At 41.0% G+C, this 25,689-nt stretch overlaps 1 long non-coding RNA gene across 2 annotated transcripts in view; it reads right to left on the bottom strand.

Annotated features, from left to right (window-relative positions):
• LOC107201027 overlaps positions 1-24,753 on the bottom strand; it is a 37,009-nt gene extending 12,256 nt beyond the window's left edge. For both annotated transcript variants that reach the window (XR_001519953.1, XR_001519954.1), the window contains exons 1-2: positions 24,290-24,753; positions 13,596-13,693 (exon numbers count right to left, since the gene is read on the bottom strand). This is a non-coding gene — a long non-coding RNA (uncharacterized LOC107201027). The remainder of the gene's footprint in view (positions 1-13,595; positions 13,694-24,289) is intronic.
• Between the last annotated feature and the right edge of the window lie 936 nt (positions 24,754-25,689).

Genomic DNA, 25,689 nt, shown 5'->3' with positions numbered 1-25,689 from the left:
TCATCCAAGACTTGTACACAGAGATCAAACCCAGCAGTCCATCAGGAAAGAAAACAAGCCACTTCAGGTGCTGCTCCACTTGTTCAATTTGCCTCTCAGCTACTCAGTTTGAACTGTGGCTGATTATTGATCATAATGTTTTCCTCCTCACAAACTTGCCTCTCCTTATCAGTAAAGAATATCCACCCTGTCGTTCTACATCACTTTTTATGTTTCTGTGAGTTTTCCCTACTCAAATGTATGTTGTTTTCTATATACTACAACTAGGGAAAAAAGTGTGTTTATGGAAGAGTTTTGTAAGGAACATGGCAGAAGATCCTTTTGAGCCTGGATCTTTACGTTTAAGTTCTCTGCTAGAAAGCATGGATCTGTTATTACTGATCCTTTTTACTGTATTATATCTCATCATTAAGGTGGGAAGTTTTGTGACTCCTTTAGATTTGAGCACGTAGCCAAATTTCTATATAACTCTAACTAGGAGGGTAAACTGGTGATGGAAATTGAGTATTTGACAAAATATATTTATTCGAATATATGTAGTATATTTAAATAAATGTACCAAAACCTGATTTCTTGACATAAGAAGGATCCAGAGACAGGTAATTTCCTTGTTTGAAGCTTCTTTGCATCTCCCCCTGAAAAAGAAAAGTATCCTTTCTCTTGCTCTTGGGTTGATTTGTGTCTTGTCTACTTGGGTTTTACACTGGTCCCCATTTTTATCAGAAAAACTACCAAGAAAAGCCTATTTTCTGTGTCAGCTTTTTCTATTTTGGGTGAAAACACATGTTTATCTCCCTCTTAAAGTTATCTTAAAGGCTGATAGCTAGACATAGTGGTCTGAAAGACAACCTGACTTAGGTCCTTTCTCTCAACTCAGATCACTGAAATGATGCCACCTTATTTTAGGCAAAATCATGATAAAGTTTTCCCACATTTTAACAAAACAGAATAACATAAAGGTTAAGTGTCCCCATATTTATAGATTTGTTTCAGCTAGTCGGCATCTTCAAAAGGAACTTTCAAAGACTGTATTTGGAATGCACTTTTCCTATTGTTACTAGGTATCATAAACTCTATCTCACATATTAGTTCATCTATTACCTCAGTTGCTCACATTTCTTGTTCAAATTACAGAGGACCCTGTTTCTGAATCTGTTTTTCCAGTTTCGGATGCCTTCACATACCCCAGATATTTTTCTCCATTTGAAATCAATTAGGGAGTTCTGTTTTGAATCTCCCAAATCCCCAGTCTTTTTTGCTTGTCTGGTCTAATAAATGTAAGGTTTGAGGCAATGTCTACAATTCCTTCACATTTCATCAATTCTACTACACTTCCAAACCCCAAAATTCCCATTATTGTTGTTAGCTGTCCAGCTTGAAATGAAAATGGTGTGCTGCTCCTTTTACACAAGCATGAGTTTTGCTTGCTCCATTTGATGTCCATCCATTCCCTGAGCTGAAAGAGAAGTTCTCAGTGAAGCACTGGTGGTCTGCCCAGGTGTTGTAGTTCAGGAATGGTACTCCCCAATTCAGTTCCTACCCACACATTCCAAACTATGTGCCACCCACTCACACCCCTCTTCCCTGTCCCTCCCCTGCATTGGGCTGGAGAGGAGAACTGGAAGCACAAATGGTAAATATCATGGGTGGAGATTAGAACAATTTACTGGAAACAGCAATGAGATAAGGAAATGCAGTAACAGCATCAATATTATAGCAGGATACAAAAGGCAAACAATTCACACGATTGTTCACCCTCGTACTATGAGGAAAACCCTGACAATACCTGACCACCCAACCACGCCACCATTGACTGAAAGATCATCCCTTTGCCCTCCCGTGGAAATGATGTGAGGTGGTATAGAACAACCTCCAGGTTCTGGCCATACTTCATTTCAGAGGCCCAATTTTCAAATGAACTTCAGATTATTCTCAGTTTCATTTTACTGGGCCAAATTTTTAATTTTATTATTTTTTAATAACATAATGAGGCACATTTTTATTCTTTTTCCCTGTTACAGAACTGCACTTAAAAAATTTGTAGTGACTGTCTTTCATCTCTGTCACTGGAATCTACTTCCTCTGGTCTTCAAGTGCAAGAGAAGAATCTCAGTTTCCACGGCAAACTTCAGAAATCCCTTGGAGTGTCTTTGGCTTCCATTCCCCGACCTTAGTGTAAAAGCCTAAGTCCAATTGAGCACCTTTGAATCGATTCCTCTCCAGTTTATCCTTGAAAGCCCTCACTGTTATCTGCACATGCCAGGAACTCAAGTTTCTGCAGATTCTCTTGCAGTTCCTGTAGGACTTTTTCTTTCCTTTTTCCTTTTCTTCTGACTTTTAGCTGTGCCTGGATCAGCTCAGATCTGTGGATGGCTTTAATCAAGAAGCAAAGGTTTGCCTGAAGCCTTTTTTTTTTAAATCAGAGCTGTGGCACTCTCTGGGCACTGTTATTCAGGCTTGCTGCTAGAATTCTTCTCTGTATTCATCAGCTTTCATTCAGTCCATAATGCTATACTTAGTAAAGTAAGTCTCAAATAGAGTTTTTCCTAAAAGATATTAGGTATTTTCAATATTTGATCTCAGAAAGCCCAGCCTCTCCTATGGGACCCTTTGACTTTGGCAACCGAGTAGATGAGGTGCAGTAAATGTTTTTACCTAAGCTCTCTGACTGGCCCAACTGAACATCCAGATGGCTGGCTACCCTGATGGGTCTGTGACTAGACATTTCTTCCTGGAGCTGAACTTTAGCTAGTGAGTCCTTGTTCCTCTTCATCCCTGCTAGTGGGTTCCCAGCTGGTGACTCCCTGCCTAGAAGCAGCTATGGCAGTATTCTTGCCCTTTACCTTTTTGTCCTTACTAATTCAGACTGGCCTTCTCAATTTGTTAGTACATTTTGCAGTCATTACTCCAATAGAAAGTTCACCTTTACCTCCAAATCACTTCAGCCATTTCTGAGAAACCTCCAGATACTTCTGTAATTCCTTTTGTAAAGTTTCCAACTTTTGTTTTAGCACCTTCTGGTCTTGCTTTAATTCTTTTTGGCCAGTTTTGTTTTCTGAGAGCTGATTTGTTATTGGTTCAAGAAGAATATGAGCTCATAATTTCTCTGTTTGAATGGCGTCCCAGTGTTGACACCAGGCTTTTATCTTGTGACCTGACCAGGTTATTTCAATTAGAATGAGAAATTGATGAGAGAGATACTTCAGATACAATTCTGATAATTTATAAGAATGTACAAAGTTCTGCTTTTTTAGGGGAAGTGTTAATCATGCACAGATTTCTTGCCCACAGCCCTTTCTGCCAGAATCCTGTCCAAAAACAAAAAAATAAATCCCACTATTATCCTTCCCTTAGGGCCTGTGGGAAGGTCGAAGATCTGCATACCTTATATGCATGCCATAAGGCAGAAACACCTTAATGAAGTAAGTATGCCTAGCCAAAGAGTCACAGACAGGACAAAAGTGTAATGTTCTGAAACCAGTGACAAACAGAAAAAAGTCTAAATAGTGCAGAGTAGACAACTGTGTGATAGGGTTAGAGGTGAAATACATCCGGCTTTTCATGACTCTTATAAGATCATCCCCAAATATGTATTTTGGGCCCCCACACACAATAGCACCCAGGAGAGAGGATTGCTCCCTAAGACAGGCACAGCAATGCTGTGAAACTGTGCATTAGATCTGTTCAGATGGCTGCATCTTCTTTCTCCTTGTACACTGTCTCTTCTGCACAGCTCCATCTCAGCAAATCCTCTCTATCTCTAACATTCCTAAGTTTTATATGTCCTATATTCAGTTGGAGACCTGCATTAACCTCCTTTTATAGACACCTTAAATGAAGGACAACATTGAAATTTAGGTTTAGTACTTATCACCACATAGACAGAGTGCTTCTTCAGCTAGCTGGCAAAATATCTGACAACTGTTGAAAGAATCGAGGAGACAAGACTGTTGGCCAAAAGGGCTTATGAGTTAAGAGATCAAAACAAATTACAATCAATGCTGAGAAGGAAAAGGGCTTGGGAATACAAGTGGTGAGAATCTCAGGATAGCACTCCCATCGGTTTTAAGACAAGACGTGAGGAAGGAGATGGGAAAAGCTAGCTCAAATGGCATGAAAGAAGGCAGAGAGCAGAGTGGAAGAAGGGGTCACAGGGAGCACGGTGAGCATCAGAGTCAGAGAAATATGGGATCAATGAGGAAAACACGATGAAAGGAGTGCAAAGATGAGATTGTGAATGTTCCCCTAACAAACAACAAAGACGGAGTTGATACAACACTTTCTTCTGATTGCTAAATACATTTAAGGATTAATGCCTATTCTGTACCAGGAGAACTTCTGATAAAGAGCACTGCTTATTATGAGTGTTGTTAACTTCCTCACCCTTGGGAGAATACAATCAAAAGGGCAATTCGGGTAAGGCATGTCGAGGACTTTACAGGACTGTGGTGAGAAGTGAATTCTTAGAGCAGAATTCTTGGAGCAGAATTTCCCTACAGGAGATGATTGCTGTCCCAGACACTGATGTAATTCCAGTTTGAATGTATCTGCTAGCCTCAGCTATAGCACTTTGCTACAAGGACAGACGTCTTAATTTAACAGATCTAAAGTAATGCAGAGGGGCTTTTTTTTGTTTTGCTCAAAACACATATCTTGACAACTAAGAAATTACTAAAAAACTGTGAAAGATTCTTCATGGTGGTTCATGTGACTAAATACAAGTGAGAAAAAAGTGGCATCTGGAGCAGTAGTTGGACTGACTGAAAAAAGAAGGAAAGGTGAGGAGAATAGAAAAAGTCATTTGGATTAACAAAATCCATGGTCAGAAGAAACAGTTGTGATATACTCTGGTGATCATCCTCTTGACCAAAATCACAGGATTGCACACACAGATTCCTGGACAGCATGTTTCTGAGGCTGTGCTAAGTGTCTGGAAAGATGACTCCCCTTGTAACTGTTCCCACAGACACAATAGCAGCCCCAATAGCCCCAGTGAGACATCAGACATGCATCCCTGACACCCAAGCTGATCTTCCTTCTAATGCCTCACCTCTTTTTCTGTCCTGTGGACTGCACAGTCCTCTCCACTTCCCACAAGTCTCAGGCACAGCTTTTGTTCCTTGCCCTCATCACAATGTGGCTTTTTACTGGCGTTTCCTTGCAGTCCCACACAAGACCCTTCTTTTCCCTGCCTGTCCTGGTTTCTGAATCCCTCTCCAAGGGTAGAATTTGTAGCACATGACTGTGGATCAGCCAGCAGTTCCAGTGCCTGTGACTTGTGTTTCTTCCAGATGTACCTACTTTGTCACCAGTAGATAATTTCCATGGGTTTTTTTATGACTAACCAAATCTAGCCACTACCGAATTGTCTGGATACAACTCTGACCATGTCACTGTGGAGTTCCTCATATCACTATGAGATTAACATAGTATTTTAGTTTTCTTTTGTTTTCTGAACTTTTTACAGTTTCAAAAGAGGCTGGATTGCTGTTCAACAGGCTATGAAAACCATCTTCCTTTCCTGTTGCAGGGGCCTTACCACTCCCCACTGCAAATGACTTCCCAAGCTTTCTTTCATTTTCCATTACAGATATAAGGGAAGGCACTGCCCCCACCCAAGAATGTTGTAGATTTGATTAGACACAAACACTGGATGAAGGCTGATGCAGAAAGGTAAAAGGTGCTGAGGAAGATGTGATGTAAAAAAGGATATAAATAAGGAACAAGATGCAAGATAGTTTTTTCAGTAATACAAGTTAATGGGGTAGAAAGGGTACAGGTATGTCCAAGAATAAAGAAAATGACATTTATGAACTTTATGTATCATTAGAAAAGCTGGTGAATGGTCTGAAAGGTTTAGTGATGTGGGCAACAAAGTGTTTGCAGGATTGCCTGCCTCTTCGGAAATGAATTAGAAGTGAGGAAGAAAACACAGGGAAGGCGTATAATAATGCATGAAAGGATGAAAAAGAAAAAAAAGGAAAACTAGAAAAAAAGAGCAATGTCCTTGTATGCAGAGGGGATTTAGTGAATTTCTTTTGTTAGATAGTTTATTAGCAGGGTATCAGAAAATTATGCAGACATAAAGTTACTTACATAAGATCATTTACAATATAAATGCAATTTTCAGCTCTGGGTTTCACTATCTAGTGGGTAATAGCTCAAGTATTCTGAGATGGATTTTAATTCTGTCTAGCATGTACAAGTAAATGGCAATTTTCAGTGTTTGGTGCAATGGAATGTATGCTATTCAGATGCCTGTATAAATTTAAGTTTTACTGGCAACATAAATAAGGTGCCTTAGCCGTTATCTCTTCATAGAGGACTCTTCTTGTGTTCAACCTGAGTGTTGCAAAAAATATAAAGTCATTACAGCTTCTGGATATTTTTCTACACTTTGGGGTTTTCATCAAGATTCAGAACCATTTTCAGAGAGTGCATGCCCTAAGACCCTCTCTGTCACTTACAGAATGCTGCAAATTGACTCTATCACTTTACCTGCTGCTGTAAATTGGCTCTGAGCACACATAATGTGTCAGGTTTGCCTACTCACTTTCAGTTTTCACCTGCCTCTACTGGGCATATCTAGGAGTAATGGGATGAAATTGAGCAAAGGAAAATTTAGACTGAATATCAGGAAAATTTTCCTAACAGTGAGATCTATTAGAATGTGGAATAGTCCCCCAGGAAAAGTGATGGAAACCCCGTTGCTAGAATCATTAAAAATAGACTGGAAAAAAAACACAGTAAAAATACAGTAGAAAATAATCTGCATTGTCAGGGGATGGACAAGATGATTCCCTAGGTTCTCTCAGGCTCTAATTTCTAGGATTTTAGGAGCTGAATTCCATCAGTATTAAATTCCCTGAATGCCCAAGATCATCTAATTGAAACAATAGAAAGTTTGCTCATAGGCATGCCAGGGAGAGTGCTCAGTAATGATCAGGCTGCATTACTGCTGAGAGTGTATCACTTGATCTGCACTGTACAAAGAAACAAGGAAGGAGACAATTTTTATCACAATTTACCCTTTGCTAAAGCTGTTCTTGTAAGTCAAATATGCTGCCTTGATTCAGCATTGCTGATGTTATAGAAAGTGATCCTAGAAGCAGGTAATAATGAGTCCAGATCACAGTTTGTCATGGTGGAGTTTTGTATCAAAAGCTAACCACACGTGTTCAGAATCAAAATTTCCCTCTGCAGCACACGTACTTTCTACCATAGCTCTGTGCTCCTTTCATAGCACACACATGCCATGCACTGCCATTTCATTTGTCTATGGAAGAATTGTCTGTATATTGAGGGATAACAGATTATCTCCATAGGGAAAAGACACCGATTCTGAGTTTTTCCTCTCTAAAGTGAGTTTGCTAATAAGATTTCCCCATTCTCATTGCTCATAATATTTCACAATCAATGTTGAAAACTCAACTAATGAAAAAATTAAAAACAAATTGCCAAAGCAATACCAGGTAGTGCAGCCATACCTGAAATCAGCACTGCTTTCCTACATCCAGCAGTATCAGTCACATCCCTCCTTGGTATGAGTAGGATGCCAGAACACAGGGAGGGAAAAATACTTGCCAAACTAACCACACAGGAGAACAGGCTATCCAATAGCTGGATGAAGAAGCCACAGATTCAGAAAATCCTTTTATTTTTTTTGGGTGGATTGTTACAATGATTTTCTTCTCACTTCTTGCAATACTTTCCCATCCCTAATGCCTGTTAGATGTGGGTACTTTTCTGAGGCCAAACATGAAGACCCATAATGTGAGTGAGGTGGAGTACCATTCATGTTTTCTCACAGGATTCTCTGTTCCTGTGCATGTCCTGAAAAAGCATGTTGGAAAGACCCTTCCTCTTATCACACAGCAGGGCCTCTGCTGGGGAGTTATGTACTGTAATATTTGTAACTTTTATGTCCACAGCTGGCCAAGGAAAGTATATTGGGGAAACTGAAAATAACTAGAGCAACTGCCTTAGTTCATGGCAACCAATTCCCAGAGTTCCCTTCTCAGATTTTAAAAGCAGCAAAACTTTATGGCTCAGACTTCCAGCCCTGCTCTGCATGCTATGTCTCTGCAGAGGTGGGTGGAGGAGAAAGGGCTGCAGCCATGTAGAGGGTCTTCAAGGGCTGCTTGTGGCCAGGACAACTTTACTCATGCCTTGGTTTGGCAGCACTCCTGTGGGGAGGGGCACTTGGATGCCTTGGGGCAGAAGCCAGACTGCAGCTCCACATCCCCTTGCATGGCTGTGACCTGTTGCAGACTCAGCCCAGCAGGCATGGGCAGCCCCAGCACCAGCCTAGAAGCCTGGACTGCACAGTTCAGGCTCTCCTCAGCTTCCCCACCATCCCCCAGCCATCCCCCAGCTCCTCAGCCAGCTCCTTTCCCTAAATCAAGGCAGCCATTTCTCCATGTCACCTTCTGAAGTCTGCAGGTCACAGTCCTTAGCAGTAAAGCCCCAGAGCACCTCTCTTCCTTTGGGGGCTTCTCCTCACACAATGTGCTCATGTGCACGTCATGCAACATGTGAATGTTCCCACTGCATTAACAGGAACAGCAATAATGTCCTCCTCCTCCTCTCCTTTTGAGGACTGGGAGGGTCTGATGAGAGCCTGGAGGTACCAGGAGATAATAGGACTGCCTTGTAATTTCTGACTGCCTATCCCTAGCCGATTCAGGTCATTAGAGCTATTTTGCAACATTCTCTTAATAACCTTGCAGACGCTCTCCCCCAACACTAAAATCATACACAGAAGACCAAGGTTTAGGGAGATGAAGACAATGCTGATAATGAGTCCCTGATTGATTAAAAGTAAATACATTTTTATTCAGAGAAAAGGGCATTTGTTACCACAAACATTTCACCTTCAGCACAAATAGGAGTTGCGCTTACATTTACTAAGGGATTATAGCAGCACTACAACTAATTACTTCCCAGCAGCTATTGGCCTCAGGTTAGATGTAAGCTACTTCTGGCAATCTGTGGTGTGGGTTCATGTAAAAGGGGGCCTGTATTTTCATTGTGTTGGTAGGAAACTGTGCAACAGTGAGGCGTGAGTGAATATACTATGCATAATGCAATACAAAATAAGAGCTTATTACAAAGAGAGGACTCAAGGAGATCAAACAACATTAGTCCATCCCACCATTTTATGTTATGAGGGAGATATTAATTATTCTGTTTGCATTTTGTAGATGGCCTCAAGTTGTACAATTATCACATAGGAAGGTGCACATTACTTGCTGGAGACAGATTTCAGATTCAGACTCCTTGACTATGTTCACTTGCATGAAATCAGTTGTATATTCCTAATTTGACCCATGAAAATTATAATGTTTTTGGTCAAAACCAAAAAATGACAAAAATGTCATTTGTCCCTAAGTTATTTAAGACTTTTGGTGTGAGACTTTGATTTTTTTCTGGAACCCCAACACAGTCACATCTTTGCTATTCTCACATGAATCTTTGAACTCTCTGCTCTTCCATTCAACATTTTTTCTAAGTTGCTAGCAAGAGATGACTTGAGATTACTTTAAAAATACCTATTAGGATTCAAATAAGGAGGTTCCTCCAGGTCCAGGCAATGAACTACTCTGAAATTATTGAGTTATTTGTAACTTTGAGCAGTTACAAATTACTGCTATTAACCAAATCCTGTAATTACAGCAAGTAGCTAGGTTTTGTAGCATAATTTATGATATAGATAGCTTTTAGTGCATGTCTTATAGAGTTAAAACTCAGGGCATGCAGAGAAATGTACTGTGAAAATATGCGCTGTTTTCTAAACTGGGATCTGATAATGAAAAAAACCCCATTCACTTTGGATGAGGGAAAATTCCTTACTCAGATTAAAATAGTTCAAGAATGGTGTCTTCTAGCCTAAATGGATGTTCTCACTGAACGGACTGATTTTCAACATGACATGAGGAAAATCCTTCTTGAAGAACTCTCACTGGAAAGTTTGTTTAGACAACTGGTCAGTAGTACCAAGAAACTGCTGACTGTCACTAGATAATCCATTTGAGACAAACCCAGGAATGACTGCTCTCATGGACTGTTACAGAGCAAGCAGAGACCTCAGCATCCAATAGCCCCGTGTTGTCACCCAGCAGAAACACACCACCACCGACTGGCTACTTCTTACACCTACACAGCAGGTGCTGGCATTCCTGCATCCCCTTCTGTCTTGAGCAGAAAAATAAAGAGTGCTTTAATTGCTAAAGCAAACAGATATTCAAGCTGTTGAATTTCTGTCTTAATTTCTGGAGGTCAGCTTATAAAGTAGTGCAAAGTGCCTTCTATGGCTGGATGTAACATCTGGCCATGAAGTTGGCATTCACTTTTGTGCTTCCTACCTGCAGTAATGACAACTCCAGTGTCTCTTTGCTAGTAGCCATAACCCATCATTCACCACACCATGAGGGTATTGAAATCTGAGGTTTTCCTGCACTTGTATTATCTTTCATATAGCCAGTAAGAAGCAAGTAGCCCTATATTCAGTCCAAGCAGGATGAGTCAGTGATTTAGATTTCCTATCATGCATTTTTTATTTTTCTGGTGTAAGAAAAGCAGTGAGCTTGTTTAAAAGTTAAGACTGATATATGTCTTTTTCTGAAAGCAATATTATAAAACTGGTACCTTCTTACTCAGCAGATCTGGTTTTGTGTATTGTGGACCATTGCAGCCTGTGTCAGAAATAAAAAGTTTATCATTTTTAGCCCTGCAAAACCAACCCTCTTCAGGACAAGTGAGTTGGTTCCTCTCTATTGTATCATTAACATTATCAAAACTCTTTACTCCTTATCAGTTAATCAGCCAGTCAGTAAACACAGATTGCTAACAACTGCTCCTGGATATCTCCCTTTTTCCCATTTATCGTCAGCATGAGTGAAATTTCTTCTCGTGTAAGAGACCAATAATGTTTACACAACAATAATGCTTGCATATCTTTGCTTGCAGAGATTTCATGACATGTAGGTGATGCATTGTAAAGAAAGACTCTGCCTTGCCTTCTGAGTGTGGCTGAGTTTTCAGTGGACAAAAAGTGATAGTTAAATAGCAGAAATCTACAAAAAACAAACTTCTGCCAAGGCACATAGTAATCCAAATGGGAAAGAAGTGAGCAAAGAGCTCAGGATTTGGCCCTGAGAAAGTTTGTGCACATGAAGCATTTCTTAAAACTTTACTGAACGGACTACACAATGTAAGGAATACAGATTTCTTAGTGGAGGTTGTCTATTCAAAAGAGCAAATATGAGGCAAGCTCTGAGAACTGAGTGTATTCTTATTGTAAAAACAACTAGTTTGCCTAGGTATGGATTAGCATTCCAAAGCTAGAAAAACAGGAAAACCATAAAACACTATCCATTACTGCTGAAGCTAGTAGGCAGTCAGAGCTTCCCCCTTTCTCCCTCACACTGTTCCTCAGAAAGCAATCACAGATTGTGAGTAAAGTGATTCAGAAGTCAACATCTTTCCCATACCAACCTAGAGCAGGTGCTCCACTGAAACTGGAGGTAACAAATAACAACTCAATAAACAACTGTTTACTCGTTGTTTATTGAGGTCTTCATAAGCAGAGGCTCTTTTTTAATGAAAATATAAACTTCCCATCTGTTATTATTACAAATACTGTCACTGCTTTTATGATCTTCATTAATGACAACTGTTCAAACACCACTAATCAATAGTCTTCTTACTGTTATTTCCCGTTAGGAGGTTGGCCAATCTGTTGCCTATGTTGATCAACAGGAGGAAGAAAACATTCCTCAGTGCATGACAGCTTGTCCATGTCTACTAGAGACTCTGACAGGATTTCAAACCCCAGTACCACAGAGATGTTGAATTCAAAACTTGTGAGGAAGGGTCAATACAATGGAGTTGTCAGATTCTCTGGGGAATCTAGGTAAAATCCTTAGTGGACTCTTGAGTTTTGAAGATCAGACATCTTCTGTTAGTACAGTTTTCCCAGGACCAGCAATGATGAATCAGAGTTTCTTCAGTTGCCCAAGCTTGCACAAAGGTCAGTTAAAAAAGACAAAAACCTCTTGTCCCCCAAACTTAATTACTTGCTCTGCAAACACTTCTGTCCAATGTGAAGAGAAAGCCAGGAAATTTGGAGGAGTGAAGCTCTTAGAGGGACTGACTGGCACCACAACATATTTGCACTGCTTACAAGGTGAAATTACTTAGGCGCTGTGACCTCTCAAGGTATATACTTATCACAGTCTGAAGTGTGCCTTAAAGAGCACAGGAGCCTCTGTGGGACCCCTCCATGGCGCACTGTGAAATTCATCTGGATGTGATCCCCACAGCTGCAAATCCATCCTCTGTTTCCATTATACATTCTAATAGTTTGCCATGCTTCTCTTTGTACATCAGCACAGCTCTTTATTTTAGCATTATTAATTTTTGACATGAAGTCGCTCTAAACATGGTAAATACAGAAAGTAATTGGTATGTTAAACAGGGGAAGCATAATGAGTCTCATGTACAAACGCGACTTGCTCCTGCTGCAGAGTCGGACTGAAACAGAATACAAAATTGAGCTGCCAATTTCAGCAGGAGCTTCTTCACAAAGTCCCTTGGTTCACAGGCAGTGCCTCGACCTCTCCTGTACTTATGATACATCCAGCCACAGTTTAATGGCTGAAATGACTTTGAAGCTTTCCCAGTGGAACCAATTTTCACCCTCTGTGAATATAAGCTCCAGCCTTTCAGCAGAGAGTTTAGTTTGGCGATAAGTTAACATGTGAGGCCAGCCTGAGAATAAATTTTGACTGATGCCCTGATGGTAGGGCTTTCACATTGCAACTTGTGGTGACGACATAGGGCTTTTGGGGAGAGACACACTCTTCAGACTAATATTGGCTGATGGGATATTTTGTCAGTGAGATGTTCTGTGCAACCAGAGAGGCTGCTGCAGCTTGTCAGCACTGATGGTAGATCTTCACTAGGAGGAGCAGAGAGGAAAGTCACAGCCCATTTGAGTCCATGCTTGCAGTGCTAAGGGGTGATTATGAAATATAGGATGAGAGTTTTAAGGGTATGGATGAGATATTCTCTAAATTTGGTGAGAAGTGGAAGAGGCAGGTATAATAGAAAGGACAAGAAAAAGAAAAGCTATGAAAAAAACCATGCCAACAACTTTTATATAAAGCTACAAAATACTACCAACCCAGCTTGTCTCTTTCTCTTAATTTTGGCCTTTATAAAGATTTCAGATTTCTAGTTTTGCTTTGGAAATGATACATACTAAATACAGTTATTCCAGCTTTTACAGTTTCAAATCCAATACTTTTTGTCCAGAATTAAGGCTGAAAGATCAGATTAAAATTATTGTACAATCCAGAATCAACAGAACACATATATGCTATTTGAGAAGTTGTTTTCCTGCCAGCTGTATGCCTTTTCTTTGGTGGAAATTCACAAATAAAAGACAGATACAGTCAGTAGCAGGATGGGGCCACAATACTTGACCAAGAATGAAGCTGACATACATCAGCAAAACACCCACAGACAGCAGATTCAAGAACCTGACCTGTCTGCTGCTTTACCCATGGTACTGCATAAATAATTAATCATACCTGCCAATGTAACAGATAACACCAGGTAGTTCTCTGCTTTTTGTTTTTTTACGACAATCCTTGATCTTTTTCTGTGTTAGCTGTCGTAGAAGAAGAAACTGGAAGAAAGAGAGCAGACCCTTGTTACTTGTGTAATAGCCTACCTGCTTTCTCAGGTTATTCTTGAAGAGGGGTTGTTGACAAGCTATAAAATATCTCAGCTGTTCCTGGCAAGAGAGAATGAGAAGAAAAAGACAGTTATCTACCTTATTCTGAGTTTGGTGTGTGAACCAAAAGAACACATATATACAATATTTGCTTGGAACATTTAAAATAGGGCACTATAATGTCCCATAAAATAGGTACTAGGGAACAAGCAGAAGCTCATAGCAGGATAGATTTAATGGCACAACAGTTTCTTTCAATTTGGTTTTATGTTTGGGCTTCAGAAGAACCCTGAAAACAGTCTAGAGACAAAATTTTCCTTTCCTTTTTAACACCTTTGTGATTTAATTTAAGAATGGCATTTCATTCTGGACAAGAGGCCCATGGTATAAGGCAGATAGGTGAGACCTGAATCATACATTCTGCAATTCAGCAAGTACATAAATAAAAAGTACAAGAACAAGTAGTGCTTCCTTCTCTGAGGAAACATCAGAGGTAAGTTTCAAATGCTGAAATGAAATACTATGCACGGTACCTATTCATGGTTTCAGGCAAGCAGCCAGCAAACATGTGTTCTTTTTTCTTCACTTCTCCTTCTAGGGGTTATAATATTACTACTATTTCAATTTAACATATGTTTTCTGAAGGAGCATGGAAGCTTTGCCCCATGTAACTCACATAGCTCTGTAAAAAAAACCATAAAGCTCACCAAAATCTAGGTTAGAAAACCCAGCACGGTGATTTCAAGACTATGTCCCAAAACCTACATGAATATCATGCCTTAATGATGCAGAAGCTGGACAATAGCCTATGATCTCATAAGGGATACAGTTTCAACTTGGGCCTGATAAACTTGAGTACATGAACTTGCACCTGCACTTTCCAAGTGCAAACACCTGGATTTGCTTTATAGAAGGAGTCAAAAGCCTGAATTCTCTCTTTCAACAGCCTTTTCTAAGTGCAAGGATTGGAACCTGTACCTGCAAATCACATTCCTGGGCTACTCCTACTGACACCCTAATAAACTGCAATCCTGGCTAAGCTGTCTTCATAACTTCAGTAAACATTGAATGCATTCACTTTAGAAAAATGACAGAGAAGTCATCTTTGATGACAGGCAAAGAATCCTGAGTCTGAAATCCTGAGCCTGAAACTTTGCTTCTGATAGACTTGTCACACCTTCTCCTCCCTCCAAATAAGGACTACATTTACATAGCAGATTACTGAGCACTAGTTATACGACAGCGCAGAGGCATTTTCTGACTCTTGCTCTCCGGCAGAAACCTTAATCTATGACTGATCTGGGCTCAGACACCACTGTGCTTTTCAGACCCTTTCCTAAGCTTGTCTGAAGGTTGATACTAGTCCAAATGCCCAAAATCTAAGGAGATTGAACAATTTTTTAATTTTATATTCAATTGGAGACTCTGCGAATTGGACAATTTGGTTCTTGGATTTAGAAAGATAAAGAATCAAGACCTGAAGCTGAAGATTAGGGTTTGTGTTTAGACCCATTATGATTTTGAATGCATGACCAAGATGAACAATGGTACCAGCAACAGTACTTCCCATTGGCCATCCCAAACGACTTCATCTGCAGGACAGCTGACAAAAGCATCAGCAGAAAACGCCCATTGATAGATGAACACAAACAAGTCAGGCAGAACCTCTGGAATTTTCTGAAGTGGATTAGCTGCTTTTTAGATACCATCAAAAGCAACTAAAAAAACAAAGCTTTCAGAACTGTTTGTACAGGATGCACCACACACAGCTTGAATCACCTCGCTCTTGGTAATGGTCTGCCACAGAAGCCCTAATCAGTGTGTGTGTGAATTTTACTTTCATGAGATGACAGTTCCCAAGTGAAAGGACACTTCAGCTCTGATAAAACTTTCCTTCTATTGTCTGAGATTTGTTTGTTTTCTGGCAAACCCCAGCACTGCCTCTGCTTTCTGTGCAGGCATGCATTTCCCAAGCTCGTGCAGGGAGGCCAACCAAAGTCTTTGGAGGCTTCTCAGTAGTATTGCCTGAAGCAAATACCACAGCTCAATAGCAATTTAATATTGTAATCAGGGAGCAAACTGTGCAGTTTTGGCACATTGTGATAATTATTAACTACATATATTAGTGTTGTGATTCTAGTAACTAATATTTACAAAAGGTTCCCTGTGTGGGGAAGACCTCGCCTAGACATAAGCAGTTGAGCTATTCCTGAGTGATTGTCAGTGGGCCTTTAAGCCTCTGCTCATGTTCACTGCTTAAAGATAAAACATCAGTACTTAGAAATTGTACTTCAAAAGACCTATTTCATGAATAATAAATTCTCAGGGTGTAAAACCATACCAAGTGCCAGAACGTTTTGTGAATTTATGGGGAAGTTTTCCTGTGGAAAAAAAAAATTCAAGAAGATAAGATTAAAAAAGCACATCTCAAATTCCCTAATATAATAGAAAGGAGATTGGATTTAAACATTAAATCACTCTTTCTTTTCAGATTTTTGTTTCATGCCATGATGTATCTCTTTCTTCTGCTTTCCCATTGCTATTAGAATTAATGACCTTATGAACCCCGGTTCAGAACTCACAGGCAAGGGCAGAAATAAGCAACAGTAAAATGTTCTCTAAACTAAAAATCTGTAATTGTCAAATTAAATTTCTATGTGCAGTTTTTGTTTTGTTTTGTAAAATTATGTTTAGGCTAACTCAAGGTTGAAGCAAAGTTGCACTCCTCTTTGTGTCTTATGCAGCTCTCGTTGGTTTAGTATCTCTTCACCTGGCTGAGCATGCTGGTAAGAAGTGAAGATGGTTGGGTGAGAACATCTGTATCAAAAAAGATGACCTGTATGGTGAGCTTGACTAACCTTGAACACCTCAGCATTCCTACTCAGAGTACATAATTATATTTCTTGCACTGATTGTGTGCTTTTCCAAATGGGTGGGGACACAAACACATTCTTGACATGGGGTCTCTTCTAGTCTGTGAGCTGTACCACATCACTGATGTGAATATACGCACAAGAAAAAAAAAGGTGATTTATTTTTTAGTAGCATCATAGTTGGGAAAAAGATCTTCTCATGCAACTTCTGTGTAGTTTCTTCTCTTCAAGCTCACCAATATTTCACAGAATTTTTCTGGCAGTATTGAAAGTGCCTTTTAAATTATGTATGCTTTTGGCTAGTATGCCAGACTTGTAGTCTAAGAGACTAGACTTCCTTACAAAGAAGTCATGATTTGACATTGTTTATTTTGCTGCATAATCACATTAGATAGGGCAGTGTCATAAAGAAGACATGAAACAAATACGTGTAAACAATACATTGCCATTCCTTTAACAACTGTTTAAACAAATTAGCAAGTAAAATATACCCTTAGCTTCAGGTAGTTCCTATGTCACAGGAGCCAGACATTAACATGTACTTTTTAGAATTCAGACCAGTACTGAGTGTTGTATTAAAGTGGAAGACAAAGATCATTCTTTCCATGTGTTTGCAATACACTTAACCAGGAGATGACTGAAGGATGCTGGCAGGAAGTAAAAGTAACCAGTGAGGTGGTGTTGGATAACATGGCCAGTGGTAACTGCAAAGCACTAGGACATGAAAAAAGAAATTACAGAGGCAGAAGGACAGGTAGAAGGAGACAGAGATGCCAAAGGAGAATCAGATTTTCAGAAAAAGTTAGGGGAATTATATCTGAAGTTGTTCACAGATTAAGGAGGGAAGAAATGGCCATGAAGAGGTCAATGAAGAATTCGCCTTACTTCAAGGCACTGGAGACAGACAGAAGGAAGTTTTCTGGGGAGCAGAGAAGGAAATACATTGGAGAATGACATGTGCAATGTGTGTAGGGACAGCATAGTGGACTGGGGTTGATTACACAAGTTTATAAAGTATATAATATTACCATTGGTGTACACATAGCATAAAAGATCTTGGTAATGTTTGCCATGTAAATTTTGTCCACATCAAAAGTCAATACAATCTAAAAATTTCTATCAGAAGTAGTAAAGTTACATGTTTTATATTTTAGAGATTATAAACATGAAAAAATATGTTTAAATCTAATCAGATAGTATAAACCTATAAATGCATAAACACAACTCATCCAAAACTAAATTATAAATCCCAATATTCACATGTATTTCTCCCCAATTTACAATTTTACCTGTTTCCCTCCAAGTACATATTTTAAGATTAATAAATCAGCCACTCTAAATTCCATTATTCTTACACGTTACTGCGAGGGCACGTAGGCATAATGTTAGTTTTTATAAACTCCTTTAATTAAAGCAATTATGTCAAAGATAAGATATGGTAAGCATATTAATATTTTAAGTAAACATTTGTGCTTGTTTTCAGATTTAGTAGAAACAAGAATTTGGCTACAGTTAGGGTTCTTCACTAGTTCTGAGTGCTGTAATAAGGAAGGGGAAGGGTAAGTGTATGCCTACCTTTAAGTATGTGCTTCGCTTTTCTAACCTGCTGTGAAGCAGCAAGTTAAGGGGACTAAGTACATACCTGAAGGAAAGTATGTGCTTGACTGCCTTGCTGATCTGAGCCTAGAGACAGCAGGATGGTGAGGCTTCTGAAAAGGCTGTTGAAACACTCACCACATCAGTTCAGGGACAATGAATATTTTTTTTCTCAAGCAGCTTAACAATTGAAAGTACCAAGGAGTCAGTTAAACAACAAATTTGCTTTGGCAGCAAAACCAGGTAAAACTCGTTTTTTTCTCTGAAGTAGAGACTTAATTCTAGCAAACTCATTCAAAGCATGACAGTGGTATCACTGTAATTGCAGAGATGATGAATTTCGGCATAAGAACAAATGTTTTCCAGTGTGCAAGTTATTAAATCCGGGTCAAGGTCAAGGCCATCGGGTTGTATTCTGTAGCCTTTAAAATGCAGTTTGGGTTTAGGTGCAAAAGAAAAGGTCAGGTACCTAATACTGGTCTTAATCTACCTGCAGGTGCCCAAGTTTAGACTTGTGACTCTCAAACTCCTGAATATGTCTGGAGGTGCTTAAGACGCACCTTACAGTGGATTTCTAGAGTTCATGTTCTCTGAACACCTTTAACAACCTTGGCAAAGTTTGGCTTCTGTGTCAGTCTAATCTTTTCTGAAAGCCACAAATAAAAGGTTTTCTCAACCTCCAAGTGGAATGCTGCTGCTGCTGCTTTTACCTGTGATGAAGATTAGAGGGAAGGGGAGAAAAGGGAGAACTACCTCTTCTCTCCTTTCATCTAATAGTGCAGTGATTAAAATCCTTGCAGAGTATAAGGCAGAACTTGGTTAAAGCACTAAATAGCTACCAGCAGAAACAGTTACCATTACCTCTTTTGTACATACTCTAGTTTGATATTCTTTGATGCAAAGAAAATTACATCATACCAGGCTACATAATGATGTAAACCCCAAATGAATAAACAAACAAACAAAAAGCTATCACAGGGTAACCTTCAGGAGATCATTAGAATATTGAAATGTGAGTTTCTTGAAATCTTGATCATTTACCACAGCGAGTCCCCAAATCTCCCTGTTTCTTTGTTGAGATGTTGAGAAAGAAAGAATACTCTTGTCTCTCATAAGAGATTATTCACCCTAGGCAAATAGATGACTAGGGCTTTGCAAAGCTGGGATACACTCTATTGTTATGAAATTGTGTTTATATAAAAGACAGTCTGCCTACTAATATTTATAGATGAGAGCAGTTAAGGAAACATTAAAACTCTGTAATTTTTTACTATAAAATGCATATACCTACAAAAATTGTAGGTATAGGATTGTAGGACTGTATTTGTGGTGGGTTGTAAGGAGCAGCGGTAGTGTCTCTGAATAAACATCTCTTAGACCAGTTCCCCCTCCTCTTCCACTGCTGTTGCCTCTGGCTGTGTTCTGTTTTGGGTTTGTTTCTGCGGTTTGTTTTTTTTTTTTATTTGCCTGCTAAGGCCAGCTGCTTCCTCGATGGTTGAATCCCCTGCCATGGCCTGGGCTGCCTCAGGGATGTCAAGGAACCACCTCCACTGGGGCTAGTCAGGCTCTCTTGGCTGCATGCACGTGTGTGGTTTATCTGCCTGACGGGCCTGAGCAGCAAGGCAGAGATGCTCTTCTCTTCTCACTTTCTTATCTTTCCCTTGCTACCCCAGCAACAGTGACCTGTATCACCTTGCCTGAATGCATCAGTTCTGCTACCGCTGGGACCTGGTGCAGGCAGCTGTAATCAGGCATTCTTCCCAGCTCCTGATGTGTTTGAGTTTAGCAGTGCTTACCCTCCCGGTCATTCCCGTGACTGTCAATAGCACAACATCCAGAGGCGAGGTGGTGTGCCTTCTCATGTCTCGGCATTCATGGGGTTATGCTTCAACAACAGTGATGTCCATCTCTTCAAGAGGTGTGCAAGGGAAGGGGGAATATAGAGCACACAGAAGTCTTGAAATCATAGAACCATAGAATCTTTCAGGCTGGGAAAGACCTCTAAGGTTGAGTCCAACCATTAACCCAGCAGTGCCAACTCCGCCATATCATGTTTTTAAGTGCTACAACTACTCTTCTTATAAGCACCCCCAGAGGATGGTGACTCAGCCACTTCCTAGCTGCCTGTTCCAATGCTTGACAGCTCTTTTTTCCAATCATCCGATCTAAACTTCCCCTGGCACAACTTGAGGCCATTTCTTCTTGTCCTGTCAGTTACTTCTCTGGAGAAGAGACAGACACCTACCTTGCTACAACCTCCTTTCAGGTTGTTGTAGAGAGTGACAAGGTCTTCTCTAAGCCTCCTTTTCTTCAGGCTAAACAACCCCAGTTCCCTCAGCCGCTCTCGTAAGACTTGTTCTCTTTGCCCACTCTGTGTTCCCTGGTCAGGGAGCTGCTGGCCAAGATTAGTGCTGTGCTGTGTTTTTGGCTCCTGTGAGGCTGTCCCCATCTAGTGCTCTGTGAAGCCCCTTTGCTACTTCACCTTGAGCTCACCACTCCTGAGAAACAGATTTTGCAAATGGTGTTGCTAGTTGAGAACTAATCAAACCTCCTCTGTAAGAGAGGAAAGGGGTTATTTAACATGACATTTGTCTGAGAAATATTTGATGGGTCTCAATCAAAATCTGATAGTGATGACAAGGATCACAGAAAATTGTGGGAAACAGATAATTTTGGTAATTCTAGGAAGCATCTTGTGTGTACCAAGAAGGATGTACTAGAGCTGGCCCTGTGTCTCCTGTGATGTAAATTGTGGTAGTCCTGTCTGCCATGTGTAACCTGGAGCTCCAATTTCTACATACAAAACCAAACATTTCAGAAGAAATGTTAAACATTTTTGCCCTGCTCTGAAAAATTTGAGAACTAGAAATCATTAAAGCCAGAAGGGTTCACAAAGCAAGAACTTCAGTGAATTATTGTTATGCAAAATGTTTTTGGGAAGAAAGTGTAATGAATAACAAACCATTCTGCTTAATTGAAGTGCCAGTAAATTTAAGCTACTGAAGTTTAATGAAAACTGAAGTCAAAATAAATCTTTTAAAAAAAAATCACAGTAAAATTCTCTGCCTTATCCATATTGGGTTGTTCTTGGAATAGCAGTTAATGCAAAACTTTGAAGATCTGAGTATATGGGAAGAAAATATCTCAAAATCTCCAGTCTTGACACAATAGGAAGTCTGTTTTCAGAATAGTCATATATGTGACACAGGAACATCAAAAGGCATGTTCCATCCTTTCACTCAGTTTTAAAGGATTCTTTTAAAAAAGTTTTTCAAATAAAATATTGCCAAAATTAACATGAGGAAAACTGCAGTATCCTTTCCAGCCTCCTGGTGCAACTAGAAGAAAATCATGTGGAACAGAGGGGACTTTCAAATTGTATTTTGCACTTAAAATAACTAGATTTCCTTACACAAAATTCTTGCAGTGGATCCAGTGTGGCGCAGATTGATGAAACATTCCTTGGCATGTGTAGAAATCCCCTTAAAACTGAGAAGGTGGAAGCTAAGGGTAGGGAACTTAATATTGCCTCTGATAATTTCTGTGGCCAGCCTGATGCAAGGCCAGATCTGTCAGGTAATATTTTGGCTGTTTCCTTGCCTCTCCTGGTGGGAAGCTTCCTTTCCTTTGCTATGCTGGAGGGTCTGCAAGGCCAGCTCACCACTCACAGGAGCCTGGTACATTTCTTCTCTTCAAAATGCAGTAAATGATGGAGCTGGAAAGACTGCTTGATACCTTGCAGCATGCAACCCTTTTTCAGTTGCCCAGAACTCAGTGAAATTTTAATATTAAAAAATTATGCCTTTTTCTTTCCTTATATCTTTTCTTATAAGGAAGAAAATCAAGATTTTGCAGACTTTTACAAATCGTGTATTGAGAAAAGCCCAGCCTGGGAACTTGGAACATTTCACGGCAACGCTCCAGACCTCTGTGAACACATTCTGACACTAATTCAGGAAAGGCACTAGTTAATTTTGATTTCTCAGCTCTCTTTTCAGTTTTGTTGTCATAATTAGTAAGTCAACATTTACCCACATTTATCATGAGACCTAGGAAAACTATTAGTTGCAAACAGCTGATTTGTTGAATTTAGCTTGGTTTCCTAATTGTGGTTGATCAACGACCACATTTTAATTTCTATTAATTTTATTCTCTGTATAAATTCTTCCGTGACTTGTTAATCTGAATATGTTTTAGCCTATGTATTGCTTACAGACTGGATGGTGTATCAGAGCTTTTGTGAGCTGTAATTCAGTTTGTACACGAAGGATCAGTAGAATCCCAGTCTATTGTTTCTGGTCTCTAGGTGCATAGTCTTCAAAAATATAAAGTGATTTTGAGATGACTTCTGCAGACAGTTTGGAAGCTTTTTGGAAACAAAATTCACAGGAGTATTTGTTTCACTGTCTTTTTTAATATAAATTTATGAACAAACATTTTTTCTACTATGCGTATGCAAAAACCCTGAAGAACTCCTACTGAAAGCGACAGAAATATTCTGACTCAAATAAAAAAGAATCCCATAAAGTTCACTGTGGATAAAATGGAAAAATTATTGTCCAATTAAAGGAGTGGAGGGCTTTGCTCCATTTTTGTCTTCCTTGGATTCTTAAAACTGATCCTCAGAGAGATTGTCCTCCTTTCTTATCTTTCCCATTATTCCCCTACCTGTTGGTGCCTCACTGGTCTCAGAGACAACTGGGTAATTTTTTTTATATTCTTCCCAACTGACAGCCTAGGAGAAGGCCTTTATTTAAAAAGAAACACAATATGGCAATGTGATTTTAGAAATGTAAAATGAAAAATTGCCTGTTCAGCCTTGAAAAGAGATAACTGAGAGGGGGACAACATTAATGTGGGTAAGTATGTAAAGGGTTGGTGTCAAAAGGGTGGAGGCAGTGGTGGTGCCAATCAATAGGACAAGAGACAACGGGCAGAAACTGATGCACAGGAAGCTCTACCTGAACATGCAGAAGTTCTTTACTGTGTGGAGGACTGTGCACTGGAACAGATTGCCCAGTGAGGTTGTGGTGTCTCCCTCACTGAAAAACCATCTGGACACAGCTTGTGCAATGACTCTTAGGCTGACCCTGCTTAGAGAGGCTGGACCAGGTGACCCACTATGTTTTCTTTCAATCTGACCCATTCTGTGCTTCTGTGAACATGAAAAGAAGCTGCATATCTTTTCCTGAAATGTTCAGAAGTCCATCGAACAGAGAAAAGTGTCACAGTAAGTAAAGCCCACTAGACTTGATGGTGCTTGTGTGTGGAGGGGACATGACCAACATCCATCAATCCACAGACCACACCCAAACAGCTGTGCCAGGCTCGCCTGCATCAGCTTTGGTGGCTTTTGATGGAAAATTTTGATGGCAAATTTTTGGCCGTCAAGTGTTGACTGCATTCATACTGACCTGCTTTACGGTTCTCTTGCTGATGGCCAAGGACTTTAGGGAAGGATCTCCTCCCTCTCGAGAACATCAGTGATGTCTGACGATCACTGAGAAAGCTGGGAACATTACCAGAAATGTTTTGGAAATGGGTTGCTTGTGTGTGTATCACAGAATCACAGGATGGATAAAGTTGAAAAGGACTACAACGGGTCATCTGGTCCAACCTTTCTGCTCAAGCACGGTCATCCTAGAGCACGTAGCACAGGATTACATCCAGATGATTCTTGAATATCTCAGTGAGAGAGACTCCACAACCTCTCTTGGCAATCTGTTTCAGTACATGGTCACTCACACAGTAAAGTTCTTCCTCATATTCAGGTAGAAATCCATGTTCATCAGTTTCTGCCCACTGCCTTGTATCCTATTGCTTGCCACCACTGAGAAGAGCCTAGCTACATTTTCTAGATACCCTTCCTTTAGATATTTATACACATTAATGAGATCCCCTCTGACTTGTCTCTTTTGCTTGAGGCCCAGCTGCCTCAGCCTCTCCTTTTAAGAGAGATACTGTGATCTCCCCCAGCCACCCCAGTTGCCTCCTGTTGGACTCAGGAGTTCCATGTCTCTCTTGTACTGGGGATCCTAGAACTGAACACAACATTCCAGCATTGCAGATGTGGCCTTACCAGGTCTCAGTAGAGGGGCAGGATCATCTCCTTCAATCTGCTGTCAATGCTCTTCCTAATACATCCCAGTATACCATTGGTCTTGGATAGCTCGTTGTCTAGCAGGGCTCCCAGGCCCCTCTGTGCAGAGAATGTACCTACTTGTGGGTACACACAGACACAGCCGCAGAAGGCAGGGCTGAGTCTGCGGTCTGTAACCTTGAGGATCACTGACAGCAACACCTGCGAGTCCTGGGGGGACACAGACACGCGGAGACATTAAGAGCACCTGCACAGACGATGTCTCCACGCGATGGGGCCCAGGCTGTGCCGGCAGCACCGGGGCTGTGCTGCCGGGACCGGGGCAGTGGCGGGACAGTGCTGGCGGAGCCGGGGCGGTGCCGGAGCAGTACCGGAGCGGTGCCGGAGCAGTACCGAGGCAGTACCGGGGGCAGTGCGCGGGGCCTAGGCCTGGGCCTGGGCCGCCGGGCGGCCCCACGCCGGCAGCCGGAGCCGTTGTCATGGCTACACCGGCAGAGCCAAGGCGCGGTGCGGGAGCGCGGCTCTGCGAGCGATCCTATCGATTAAAGGAGATAAATAGATATAGATATAGGTATACATACACACACACACACGTACACACTCGCGCACGGGGAAAGCGGCACTGAGACCATTTGGTGCGGGAGGCCGTTAGATCCCTCCGCGTTTCCCGGGAATGGGTGAGGAGCAGGCGTGTGTGGTATCTGCCGAGGGAGAGCCTCCCCCTCCAGCACACAGCGTCCATAAAGCGCATCGTCCGGGTGCCGAGCTCCCGACCTCTGCCGTCCTGGCGGGAGAGGAGGCTGAGGAGCGCTCGGAGGCAAAGATGGTTTGGTTTGGTGATGTTTAGGGACAGCACTCGCCAGCGGGGCAGCACTCGACCCCTGCTTGCCAGTTCTCCTAAAGTCACTGTCAGTGTGGACACCTCAGGTCGTCCCACAGGGATTCCTTGTGTGGCGGGTAAGGACCTGCCTGCTGGAGGAACGTCTACTGTAATGTTCATTATCCTCAGCCTGACCTCGTCGTGAGGATGTAGTGACCCCCTCGTAATAACAGGAGCCCCTCGCTGCCAAGCCGGATGACCTGCACGGGTACATGATGCTTGTGTGGCCCTCTTGCCTCCCCCATCTCGGGAAAGCGGCACAATACGGTGCGGCAGTCTGCCGGCGGATCTGTTACTAAAGGAATTCATGCATCTTGCATCTTGAAGATGCATTATTAATGCCTGGACAAATCACATCAGGTGGAGCTCAGCAAGTCCCTGGCACTGCAAAAAGGAACAAAGGCTGGTTCTACAAGAGAGAGAAGGATGAGACAAATTATAACAGCTGGGAGCTTCTTGTCAGTAAAATGGCATAAAAACAGAAATGCTAAAATTGTTT

This window comes from Parus major, chromosome 2, assembly GCF_001522545.3.
Source record: "Parus major isolate Abel chromosome 2, Parus_major1.1, whole genome shotgun sequence".
NCBI lineage: Eukaryota > Metazoa > Chordata > Aves > Passeriformes > Paridae > Parus > Parus major.
Note: the sequence above shows the minus strand (reverse complement) of the source record. Positions and strands in the feature narration are given on the sequence as shown.